The sequence below is a fragment of the Biomphalaria glabrata genome, chromosome 7, assembly GCF_947242115.1.
Source record: "Biomphalaria glabrata chromosome 7, xgBioGlab47.1, whole genome shotgun sequence".
NCBI classification, from domain to species: Eukaryota; Metazoa; Mollusca; class Gastropoda; family Planorbidae; genus Biomphalaria; species Biomphalaria glabrata.
In genome coordinates, this window is record NC_074717.1 from 33,125,134 (window position 1) to 33,136,805 (window position 11,672).

At 36.3% G+C, this 11,672-nt stretch overlaps 1 protein-coding gene across 1 annotated transcript in view; it reads right to left on the reverse strand.

Moving 5' to 3' along the window:
• The window catches only part of LOC106061843 (uncharacterized), a 28,051-nt gene extending 24,042 nt beyond the window's left edge, over positions 1-4,009 (reverse strand). The window contains exon 1 of the mRNA XM_056035284.1: positions 3,503-4,009. The gene's annotated coding sequence lies outside the window, so the exon portion shown is untranslated. The remainder of the gene's footprint in view (positions 1-3,502) is intronic.
• Between the last annotated feature and the right edge of the window lie 7,663 nt (positions 4,010-11,672).

The window sequence follows — 11,672 nt, forward strand, 5'->3', positions numbered from 1 at the left end:
CAATAAAAACAAATTCAATCAATCTCTAAACAAGTTGTAGACTAAGTGCATGTAAATGCAGACATTCAAATGTTGGCTGGACAACGCAACGACTGGGAGGATAACAAGATGACATAAACGAAATTCTAATTACAAATAATTCTGCAATGTGTTTAACAGAATGACTCAAACTCTAACCAAAGTCATTATTTTAGCTAGTTTTTTTTTTTTTTTTACTAACAGCAGGATTAGTTTAAATAGTCATTTTTGATAGTTAACGAGCACAAGACCATTTTTACCTTCTAAGTCGACCAGACTAGTCTAAATATAGCACAGCCCCACTCCCCCAACAACTGTTATCACGTTATGGTATCCCACCCCACCCCTTGTTGTTTTTATAGTTTCACTTTTTTTTTATCCCTGAGCTGTGTCAACAAGACTGTAAACTGACCCAGTTGAAAAAAAAAAGAGAGACAAGAGTTTAATATCAAAAGTCAAAGTCAAGCCAATTTATTTCTTCTCGGTCAACAAATGTCTAAATCTGAATGTGCATACATCTTCAGCAGTGCTTCTCAATTCATCACAGAGTTTGGATGCATTTGTAACAGACATTAAGGTTATTTTAAAAAAGTCTTTTTGCAAGTTCTCATGGTATATATAGAAGGACAATTTATTTGGTTCCGGAATAATTAAATAGCACAATCTGATGGTTCATCCGGTGTTTTTGAACATTTCTTTAAAACTATGAAAAGTTCCTGTAAACTATGCTGACGTAGGTATTTGTAGGTATTTCCACACAGAAGCGTAAATAATAAAAGGGAAATTATAAATAAAATTCGTTTACAATGTATTTTCATTTAAATGTAATAGAACTTTCACTTTGAAAAACTATAAATAGAAGAGAAAAGCTTATATCAGGGTCCATTCAGTTAGTACGTTTCAAGCTTTATGTTAAGTCTACCTTTGTGAATCTGGTATTAAATTTGAATTATGAACTGAAGTGAATTACTACTTGGTGTATAGTGTTTTGAAATCTTTTCATGATATCTACTTGAAGGATTAAATTGTTCTATTTGGTAGAGATCTGAAATTTCCTCATCTAAATTAGAATAATATCCGCATACAATTGGGTATGGGTTACCAGGTTCAACTGCTGAAAAGGGGATTTGGCTTACAATGAGAGCACATCCTATCAAGTAGACTACTTTTTTTATACATAGTGCGTTTAATTAAAAGTATTGGCCTCGCTGAAAAATGGTATTTTGATTAAGAGATATGACTATGATGTTACATTCATGTAAAAAAAGCAAGCAATAGAAAATACTACTTTTTAAAACCAAAGCTTATATAAGGAGAAAGAACCGCCAATTACTGCCATTTCTCTGAAAATTAGAGCCTAAGACGGTTTAGCTCCATTTCTTTTACATAAAACACAATTAATTGATTAGTGCTATATGATTAACTGGTTAATTTTTAGATCGATTGTTTGATCGACTATAAATAATTATGCAAAATTTAAACTTAATCCGAGAATGGGAAGTGGGAGAAAACACGTGTCAAAACGTCATAAGGGGACTAAATCCATATATATATATACACACACACATCTCTCATTCGGCATCATTTATTTCCCTTATTTTGAAATCAAACAAAATAATTAATAAAAAACAAATAATTAACAATTAACAAATGAGATTGGACCAAAGCGCTCTGAGCATGCTATAAGCATGAAAGTAGCGCTTTATAAAAGCTATAAATATAATGAAGTAATTGTTTATTTTTTTTAATTGATTCAAGTCTGGTCAGGTTAATGCTTTACCAAGAAAATTATATTAAAAAAAAACAAACAGGCACACCTTTTTCCTACCTGTAGACTTGAGAATGTCTCACCGATAGACCTTTAGAGTTAGACTTAGAAGACGATGCTCAAAATGTTCCTAAACATTCATTGAGTTAAACTCTTGAAAGAATGCGGAAATACCCGAAGACATATATAGCCCGTTTAAGATAAACGTTTTCTTGTTCTCAAGCCGAATTTAAATTAATTTCTTTTTATATCTGAAAAATTATAACGGTCAAAAGAGAGAGTTTTCCCAGTGTGGCCGACGAGCTTGCAAGTCTTTTCCCAATGATTTACTGTCAAGTTTATTGAAAGATCGTTTGGAGCCGTTTTAGGAGATCCGTTTCCACCCAAGTTTTGTGAGCCCAAGTATTACCCAGAGGTTTCCACAAAGGTACAGATTAAATAGAGGTTTTGTAAAATAAAAAAAGGAAACCCAATGAAAACTTTTCTAAATAAGAAGCAAGAGGAATTAAATGATTCTAGCTTAAAGATTTTTCATGAACAAGAAGCTTTATTTTTAACCAAACATATAAAGTCATGATGACATTCATACAGGTGTAGACCAAAAATATTAAATAAATCTAATTCTTCTTGTTCTTTATAAACGCATAATTTTTATTTTCGAGAAGGAGCTCTCATAAGTCATTATCAAACAATTATCTTTAAATGGGTGCATCGTAATCAGGCACCATGATTATGAAATTACCTTAATTTTCTGTGTAATATTACTTAACCGGTACCAGAGTTAAATATCGTTAAATAGTAACATGAAAATGCACCCCTCTCTTCCCATTATCACAGCACAACTATAATGGCCATTCTTATATAACCAATTAAAGCTTCAAAATACAACGTCACTAACTAGATATAAAACCATGTATAACATAGCTGGTCTCACATTGCTGCCTCAAGACCATGCAGCTAGATTGAGATTCTAGTGAGTGGGAGTTAAAATCGATAGCTTCAGGAAGAAATAGATTGAGTGGACTAGATCTGGGAGAAGTGTGAAAATGTGTTGAGTCAGTGAAAACAGCCGGGCCAACAAAACACGCATTGCACAGTTTCATGTTTTTTTTAAACAATTATTTTGAGAATCCTGCCACTTCGGGTGACCTAGTTCACTCATGGAAATAGGTCAAAGAGGGATAAAAAAAGGAAGAATAAAAACATGAAATGCACGCGCTAAGCTCGTGCCAGAGCAACGGTAGGCACCAAAACAAATCAATGCGTAGAATAGATCTCGACTCTATAATAGAAAAAAAAAGCTATTCTAGATTTATAGATATCTTTATTATATAATATTTTTGATGGAGAATTTAATACTATAGACTAGATCTAGTTAAAGAACTAAATTTACAACCATTACGTAATTATTTAGAATAAGAGAATCTATATTCTATAAACATATTGCTTAAATAGGCCTATAGACTGTATGTGAAGAAGAGCTTGATAATAAATTTTCTATATTGACAAATTCCCGACAAAGTACCACTAGATATAAGTGCTAAAATGTTAGATCTAGATCTAATAAATAAATAATTAGTTTTATAACTAGTCTCTAGATATATCTAAAGATGTAGATCTAATTTATATTGCGTACCACGGTATATGTATACAGATCAGAATTTCAGATTTTAGTATTAAAATGAGTTTATTAGACAATGTAATCATGCTACTTACATTGGTTACAAGTTAAGATGAGCTTGATTCAACTTGATAATAAATTAACTTGCTCCACAAGAAACCACAACAATTTTTTAGACGCAGGAAACTTTGAAAGAATTCTTCCAACACTGGTATGTACAGTGCTAACCACGTCTTTCCTCAGTCGCTAAAATATTCCGATAACAGTTTTGTGACGACTGTGAACGATAATGAACAATTGTTTTCATTTACATTCCCTTTATGTCGTCTGCTAAGATCCTGGACGACACACCAGCGAGGGCGATCACAGCGGCCGGCCTGGACCACACTCAATGTGAACAGTCTCCTCTGTTAGGTTTTAATTTTATTTTATACAACTAACGAATGGGGGAAAAAAAATAGGCCAACTAAATTTATTCCCCTAAAGCAGAAGTTGGTTGTTCGTCTGCCGTACACAACACTTTGCTTACGGTGTTAAAGATGTGCTGTCTGCCTGCTGACACGCACACACACACTCGATCGCGGAGCCAAACATACCCCACAATACATTGGGTTTAAAATAACCTAGCCGAGGGTTAAGGACGCGCGAATGAAGGTCGCCTCTGAAACATCTAGAAAACAGAGGAATAAATTCGCTTGTTCTTTATTTAAAAGCTCGAATTCTTTGGTTTTCGACAGAAAGATATAGTACAATTAAATCTCTAGCATTTTGTCTGCAATAAATGTTAGTTTTAAAACGAGTTTCTAATAAACTCGTGTAACAGAAATGATGACATTGGTGCACATATCGGTAGTGTAGCTGAAGGTCGCGCGCGGCATTATATAGTCACGTGACCCCGTGTAAATAATAAACACGTCGCATGCTCAGCTGATTAGACCGACCCCCACGAGAGGTCGGGTTCATTGCTAGATTGACTGGAATAGTCAACGTGAAAGTTCTAGATGTAAATCTCGGACTGAAAACTAAAAAAAAAATTAAAAATAAGCAAAACATTACAAAGAAAGAAAACAAGAATTCAAACATGATGATTACACAGCTCGTAAGCTGTGTCGTGATGAACTTTGGCCTCATTGCTAGGAAAGGCCGTTTATTGAATTGTGAAAATCCCAGTGACACCTGGCCTATTTGACTTATAAAATATAGGCTTGTGACGTCATTTCATTCATAGGCCTACAAACATGCAACACCGAGGCGTTCAAGTAATCACATATATTAGTCTGCGACGTGGCTGAGACGTGGTTAATCGCGACCGAACCTGTGGTCCTGGGTTTAAATCTCGGTAAAGAAAGGGATTTTGAATTTCGGGATTCTTAGGGCGCCCCTGATCCCCCCCCCCCAACTGTAATGGGTACCTGAATTTAGCTGGGGAAAGTAAAGGTGGTTGGTCGTTGTGCTGGCCACTTGACACCCTCCTTCTCGTTACCCATAGGCAAAGAAACAGATGACATAAACATCATCTGCCCTATAGAACGCAAGGTCTGAAAAGGGAACTTTTTGCTTTAGTCTGCATGCTCTAGAGCAGTGCTTCCTAAACTTTTGCTGTAACGGAACACGTCGAATCTTCGGGGCATTCAGCGGAACACTTTATTTTTTTTTTTTTTTAAAGATTGCATTATTTCCTATTTGATTAAATAATAATTATTATGAAACCATAGTTTTAATTTGTCATTATTTTATTTCAAATATCACATATAACCTATTCCTTAATCTGTTGAACCATTGTTGGCACCATACACGATCTGTTAACCGTCTTTCTCCTTTCCTCTCTGCCTTTTGCCTTGGATAGAATATTCAATGACAGGCCTGTCCATTCTTTTATGTCGTCTTGCCATCGTTTTCTCTGTCTCCCGCTTCTTCTTTTTCCTGGTACGGTTCCCGGTACTTTGATTTTCTTCCATTCTATGAATCAGTGGAATAGACGTCAACACTGCTTTGATGTCCTCGAGTTTGTGTTTGACCTAATCATTTAGCTCGTCGGCATGGACGTTCGATGGCACTCACATTTGTTGTTGCTTCTGCCCTCCCCCGTCTTTTAATGGATCCATTGACAGGGTTACAGAAACAGATGGATGAGAGACATAAGAAAAACGTTGATGTCACACAGAGAAAAAAAAACAGCGACAGTTATCACTTAAACAATAGTGTAATAGGAATAACCTTTAAGGCACAGCTGCTAAATTGCAAATCACTTAAATTATTCACAGCTCAATCTGGGCATACGTCTAAACAGTCGTGAAAGAGGGTCTCCTCTTGTAAGGAGCCATCCCCCTGAAACAACTGCTGACTTACTGCAAATATTTAAGTGTCATCACGAAGTCTCTGAGCATAGAGCAAACGTTTGTAACAGGCAACATGGGACTTTTGTCTTTTTGTCCAGGTTTTCGAAAGCCCAACTCATTTGTTTTGTAGACAAGAGACCCTGCATTTTGTTATTCAGCTGGAAGTCACGTTATTCTTCTTCGTAATATACGTATAAGGCTAAAGTTAGATTCGTGCATATCTAGGTCTTACATTCCTAAACACACAATCACAATCACTCCTACAAAGGCGTAGCAGGTGTTTGGGATGAAATTGCTTGGGGGGGGGTGTTGAGAGACCACTGTGCAATGTCATTAAGAATTTGCAGGCAGTTGCATTGAACACTTGGTGATGAAGAGCCTGTTTTATCACCACTTTGTTGACAAACGTCAACATTCCCCCATTTGTTACCTAAGTACATGCACACGGTGACAGCCTCAATTTGAGACGAAGCAAACAGAAGAAATCAAAACAAGTAGCTATGCAAGGTATTACAGACCAAAGACCTTGAAATTCCAGCATTGCTGGTATCTTGCAGAGAACGTCTCACCCGTGTGTTGATTTAATTCTAAATGTGAAAACTCACAACTTTTCCAGAGATCAGGCGTGTTAACAGACCACCAGGTGTCGCTAGTGTTCTAAAAGAAGATCTACCTGCTCACGTACTTGATTTAGGGCAGACTTTTGATAAGGTGTCAGCTCAATTGCGCACGAGCGAGCTGCTGAAATGAAATAGTGAATTTCTTACCCGAGGCACCTCGGGGTCAGCAGCATAGATAATGAGGTTACGGCCGGTCAGGTCTGTAAAAAGATTTACGGGGGTTAATGGAAACAGAACGCAAACAAACCTGTAAAATCTGTTTATGCATTCTAATTATAGTTTTCTTTCTGAACTGCAGTTCTAAATATAGTTTTCTATCAGGGCTGCAAATTTGTATGAAGTTAAAGTTCTTATCTTTTGATTTTGTTCTTGGGCAAACTGGGTTTCCAAACGGCCCTGTCATTACCATTCGATCCGACCCTCAAGATGCTTGCCCTATTTTATTGATCGGCTCTGCAAAAGATCCTTGTCAACACCTCGGTTTCAAGTTCCTCATTAGAGCACATTTCAATAAGCTGCTATTACGTTAGTATAAATTCATCTGTGATTGCTCCATTGCAACTGGTGATCTCTTGGACAGCCACAGAGCAGAAAGAGGAGCCCTTATCGACCACGATAATAAACCACCCAAGCAAGCCAAACAGCTAGATTGTCTTCCTGACTGACGCTAGGACAACTCTTGTGAATCTCAACACCAACAAGGTAACATACCTTGTTTGGATCACAGGCCACATTGAAATAGAAGGCGATTAAAAAGCAGACATATTGACCAAAGATTGGAGAATGACTAAACAATACAAAGTCCCTCTCTTACCGGAAGAAATAAAAAAAAATAGAGAGCTCAATAAACAAGAAATGCACCAGTTCAAGAAAAAAGATGCCTATTACAAGCTTGTCCCGACATGACCAACATAGAATATTTCGCCTTAGAACCTGACACAGCAGAATGAGACAATGTATGATATGTTCCGGAAGGTAAAAATAGGGACTTATGACATTTACTATTGTGGAGTATCCCCAGAGAATGCTGACCACGTCCTTCAAAGCTGCATACTCTATCGAGAGGCCCGAACAAGACTCTGGACCCAAACTCCCAATAGAACAAAAACTATATGTAGAGCTGCCAGATCTGGAAACAATGTGCAGTTCGTGGCAATATTATAAGACAACTTGTCTGAACCTTCCAACATATACATGAGAACGAAGAAGAAGAAGAATCTGTGATTGGGATCTGAGGTTCTTCACGCGCAAAAGGTTTCAATATCCAGTGGGAGTATCCAAGTGAAGAATGTTTTCAAATCTCAAGTTTAGATTGTAGAGCTGTAGGGTCACCTAGAATGTCACTATAGAACGTCTTAAATTATTCAAGGTTTTATAATATTCTCTTGTAAAGGAGGCACTCTGAGCGTTGTGTTTAAAAACATATTTTACAGACTCTACAGTGTAATGTTAATTTAATGTAACACATTTTCCGAAATAATATAATAGTCTGCATCGATAGACAGTGCTACTAGTAGGCTTCATCCTTTTTAGGGCCACATTTTTAGCGATTAAAAAGCAACATAGGGTCTACTATATTTCTTTAAAAGACATAGAGTTGTATGCATGTGTACAGTTATGGATACATTATCTAACTTAACAGAATGATTTTGAGGAAAGGTAGACCTAGAAATGGATGTCCATCATATGATTAATAATTAAAGGGGCGGATTGTATAGAGATGCCCGGGCCGATATTAACACCCAGTCCGCCCCTGCACAAAGGCATATTTAACAGTAGTAAACAGAAGTGTGCGGCGAGCTGATTATTATTTAAATTATCCCATCGGATAAACTGGCTTTTAGCGAAGAAGTTATTTTAATTGTATACAATTTTCATCTTTCTACTGACCCCTTTCTGTTGTCTCGAGGACCCCTGGGGGGTCCCCGTACCCCATTTTGAAAGCCACTGATCTAAATAATTAGATCAAGATTCTCGATCGTCTATTCTACTTTCCTTCATTTAAAGGTTTGTGTTGGCTCGTTTTTTTTTTTTTTTTTTGGTTGTGGTTGTTTTTTTGTAACTCTGCAAAGTTTCATAACTCATGTAAATACGTTTTTAATGCAAAGTCACTAAAAACAGCACGGGTAATATCCCTTGGACGTGAACACAATTGGACAGTAGGCAGTCAATATTGTAATGAAATATGAAACACTTATAACAATGTTGATGGCTTAGAATTAGATGTTAACATAAGAAAGTACATACAGGAGTGATGTTTATCACGCATTTAGTTACACAAAATATTTATTCTAAAAAAAAAAAGATTCAGCTATATAATATATATTACACAATCATAAACTAGGGAAAAGAGTAACAAAGCAAAAAAAAAATTAAAAATAATTTTAAAAAAGAACATTTTTGAGACCCTATATTCTTTATGAAGCTGTAGACTGTCTCGTAGAAGCGAATGCTTTACTCTAAATAACACATAAATTATAGATTTTAAAATAATGGAAGATTTTCTATCCCGCCCCAATTTTCGCTCCTCACGAAAACAAATCCTGGATAAGAATAAGTATAAATCTACTCAGATTCTTAGACTTAGACAAATAGGCCTATACGGTAGATCTAGACTTAGTATATAAAAATAGGCCTTTACGGTAGATCTAGACTTAGTATGTACAAATAGGCCTATACGGTAGATCTAGACTTAGTAGGCTATATACAAATACGCTTATACGGTAGATCTAGACTTACAAGACGGTGCGCAACATGTTTCTTAAAGTCAATTAGTGTATTTAACTCATCCGGACAATTTAGTCAAGATAACGTTTTTCTAGTCCTCTAGACCAGGGATGGGCAATATTTTTGTATCGAGGGCCGCATTGAAAAAAATTTGGGAATGTCGGGCCGCATATTTACAACTTTTGAAAAATACGCTAGCTAACTGTGTATAATGTACTTTACATTTAAATTTCATTCTTTACGCTCCCAATTGAGGAATCACAACAAAAGTTGGCAATTTCTGAAACTAATTTTACGAATATTTATTTAAACATTTTGTTATTGTCTGTTTTGCACCCCAACATTACACCACAAATGTTTAATTTTACTTAATGTGAAGTATTGAAATGTTTACACTCGTGCAAGATGTTCCGGAACTGTGGAACTAGCTTACTGATTGTTATTCTTGTAACTACAGTCAGTCAGTATCGACCTGTTCTTACAATTTTTTTAAGTATGGAAATACAGATTCTTCATCATCATCATCATCTTTCCTTTGCGTTCCTCATGGAACATAGGGCCTCGACAAAAACACGCCACTCTCCACGGTCTCTTGCTAATTTTTTTTATGGCTTCCAAGCTCTTTCCTGTCCTCTCGGCTTCATCTAGTATACTGCGTCGCCATGTTCTTTTTGGTCTTCCTCTACGTCTTGTTCCTTGGGGGTTCCACTCTAAGGCCTGTCTAGCTCTAAGGGTGTGACCAATCCATCTTCACTTCCTCTCTAAGATCTGCACTTCTCTATATATTTCTGCCCACTCATCTCCCACAGTTTGGTGTTTTCTACTTGTTGTACCAGTGTATTTTTAAGATATTTCTCAGACATCTGTTGATGGAGGTCGGAAATACAGCTTAGGCACCCATAACACTCCCGCGAAAGAACTGACTGCAATGGAACTTCTCTTTCAGGTCATAATTTGCTTTGAAGTGTGCCCTCTCTTGATGTCTTAAAAAATGATTTCAAATTTTACAATCAAAGAATCAAAATAAATCGTGTACTTTTCAACTATTTCGCTAGAAATCGTTTCACTTTTCAGCAAAGAAAAGCTGTTATCAATTGCTTGGCTAGAGAAATGGAAAAGCTTTGTGAAAACAACCAATTGTAATAGTGCCGCTGAAAAACATGACGTCTTTCTTTCAATCTTCATTACAAATATTAGTTACAATGTCACAGTCATTAATATCCTTCGAATCGAGGGTCAAAACAGTAATCCAATAATCTTCTCAATACCTTACCCATTCTAAGCCTTTCTGCTGTGGTACCCAACATTGGAAATTTTTTTTCTCCAAATCTCCAAGTACCCAGGTAGTTTCCTACTTTTCGGAACTGTATGTGGTTAAGACCCCTATCTCTGAAAAATTTGATCACTTAGATAGCTGGGTCAACAATATGTTATATATTCAATGCAGCTGGATTCAAACTTTCCGTTTGAAGTTTATGATTGGGATATTGTTTTTAATTTATTAAAAAAAAAACCAACTCTTTCTCAGTCGAAGATCGGATTCCATCAAGCCAACCAAACCCTTTCAACACAGTTTTTCAGAGCACTAATAAATACTAGCCTGAGTTTGTGTCTTTGGCTGAATATTTCTAAATATTGCCAATAAGAATAATCTTGTTTTATTTAAAACGTTTTAGAATGGCATGTAGAAACAATGCTTCTTTAGCCTCTGCATCATAAGTGATAAGAATCAGAAGTTTCAATAATATACCGGTATATAAAAATATTTAAAATTATTTTATTTTTAAATATACTTGCATTTTTTATAATCTTTGGGCACACCTGATTTCTGTTTATGTCCGCGGGCCGCATAAAACACTCCGGCGAGCCGCATGTGGCCCGCGGGTCTAAATTTGCCCACCCCTGCTCTAGACAAATTTTAAAAAAATTCTTATAACGGTTAAACTAGAGTGTTCCCAGTGTGGCCAAAATAGTTAGTGATTCTTTCCTTAACTGTCAAATTTCTAGGACAATCGTTAGAGCCGTTTTCGAGAACCACGTCCACCTACCTATCAATCCACCCACACAGTGCCCATACTTTTTTGTTAGCTAAATAGTGGTATTGTTTTAAAAAAAAAAAAACACTTTTGACTGAGAAAGCGTGAAAACATTTATACCAAGAACTAAGGCCATCTCCAGTTGTAAATGGATTATTGTTATTCTTATATTTATTTAATCTACATCCGTGTGACACGGTTTGTCATTAGCAATTCCATTTTTACGTCCTAAATCAAGATTCCTATAATATGGGAGGAGAAGGTTGGAACTGGGGACCATAGTGTCGCCAGTGGGGAGTGCATACAGCACGACCATGTAGTTATAAGCCTATTGGGGTTTAGTGAGCTTATAACTAGAATTCAATGTATAAAGAGGGATAACTTATCTATATACTGGTATATTCAAAGTCCTTCTGGTCTAGATATTTAAACGCATAACCAATTCTGCAATTTGTCCATTTTCGTGTGTGTGTGCTTACGTACCCGCTTAACCCTTTGGCCTTGGAAATGTTATAGATATATGAATGTTAGAGGGAGATTAAG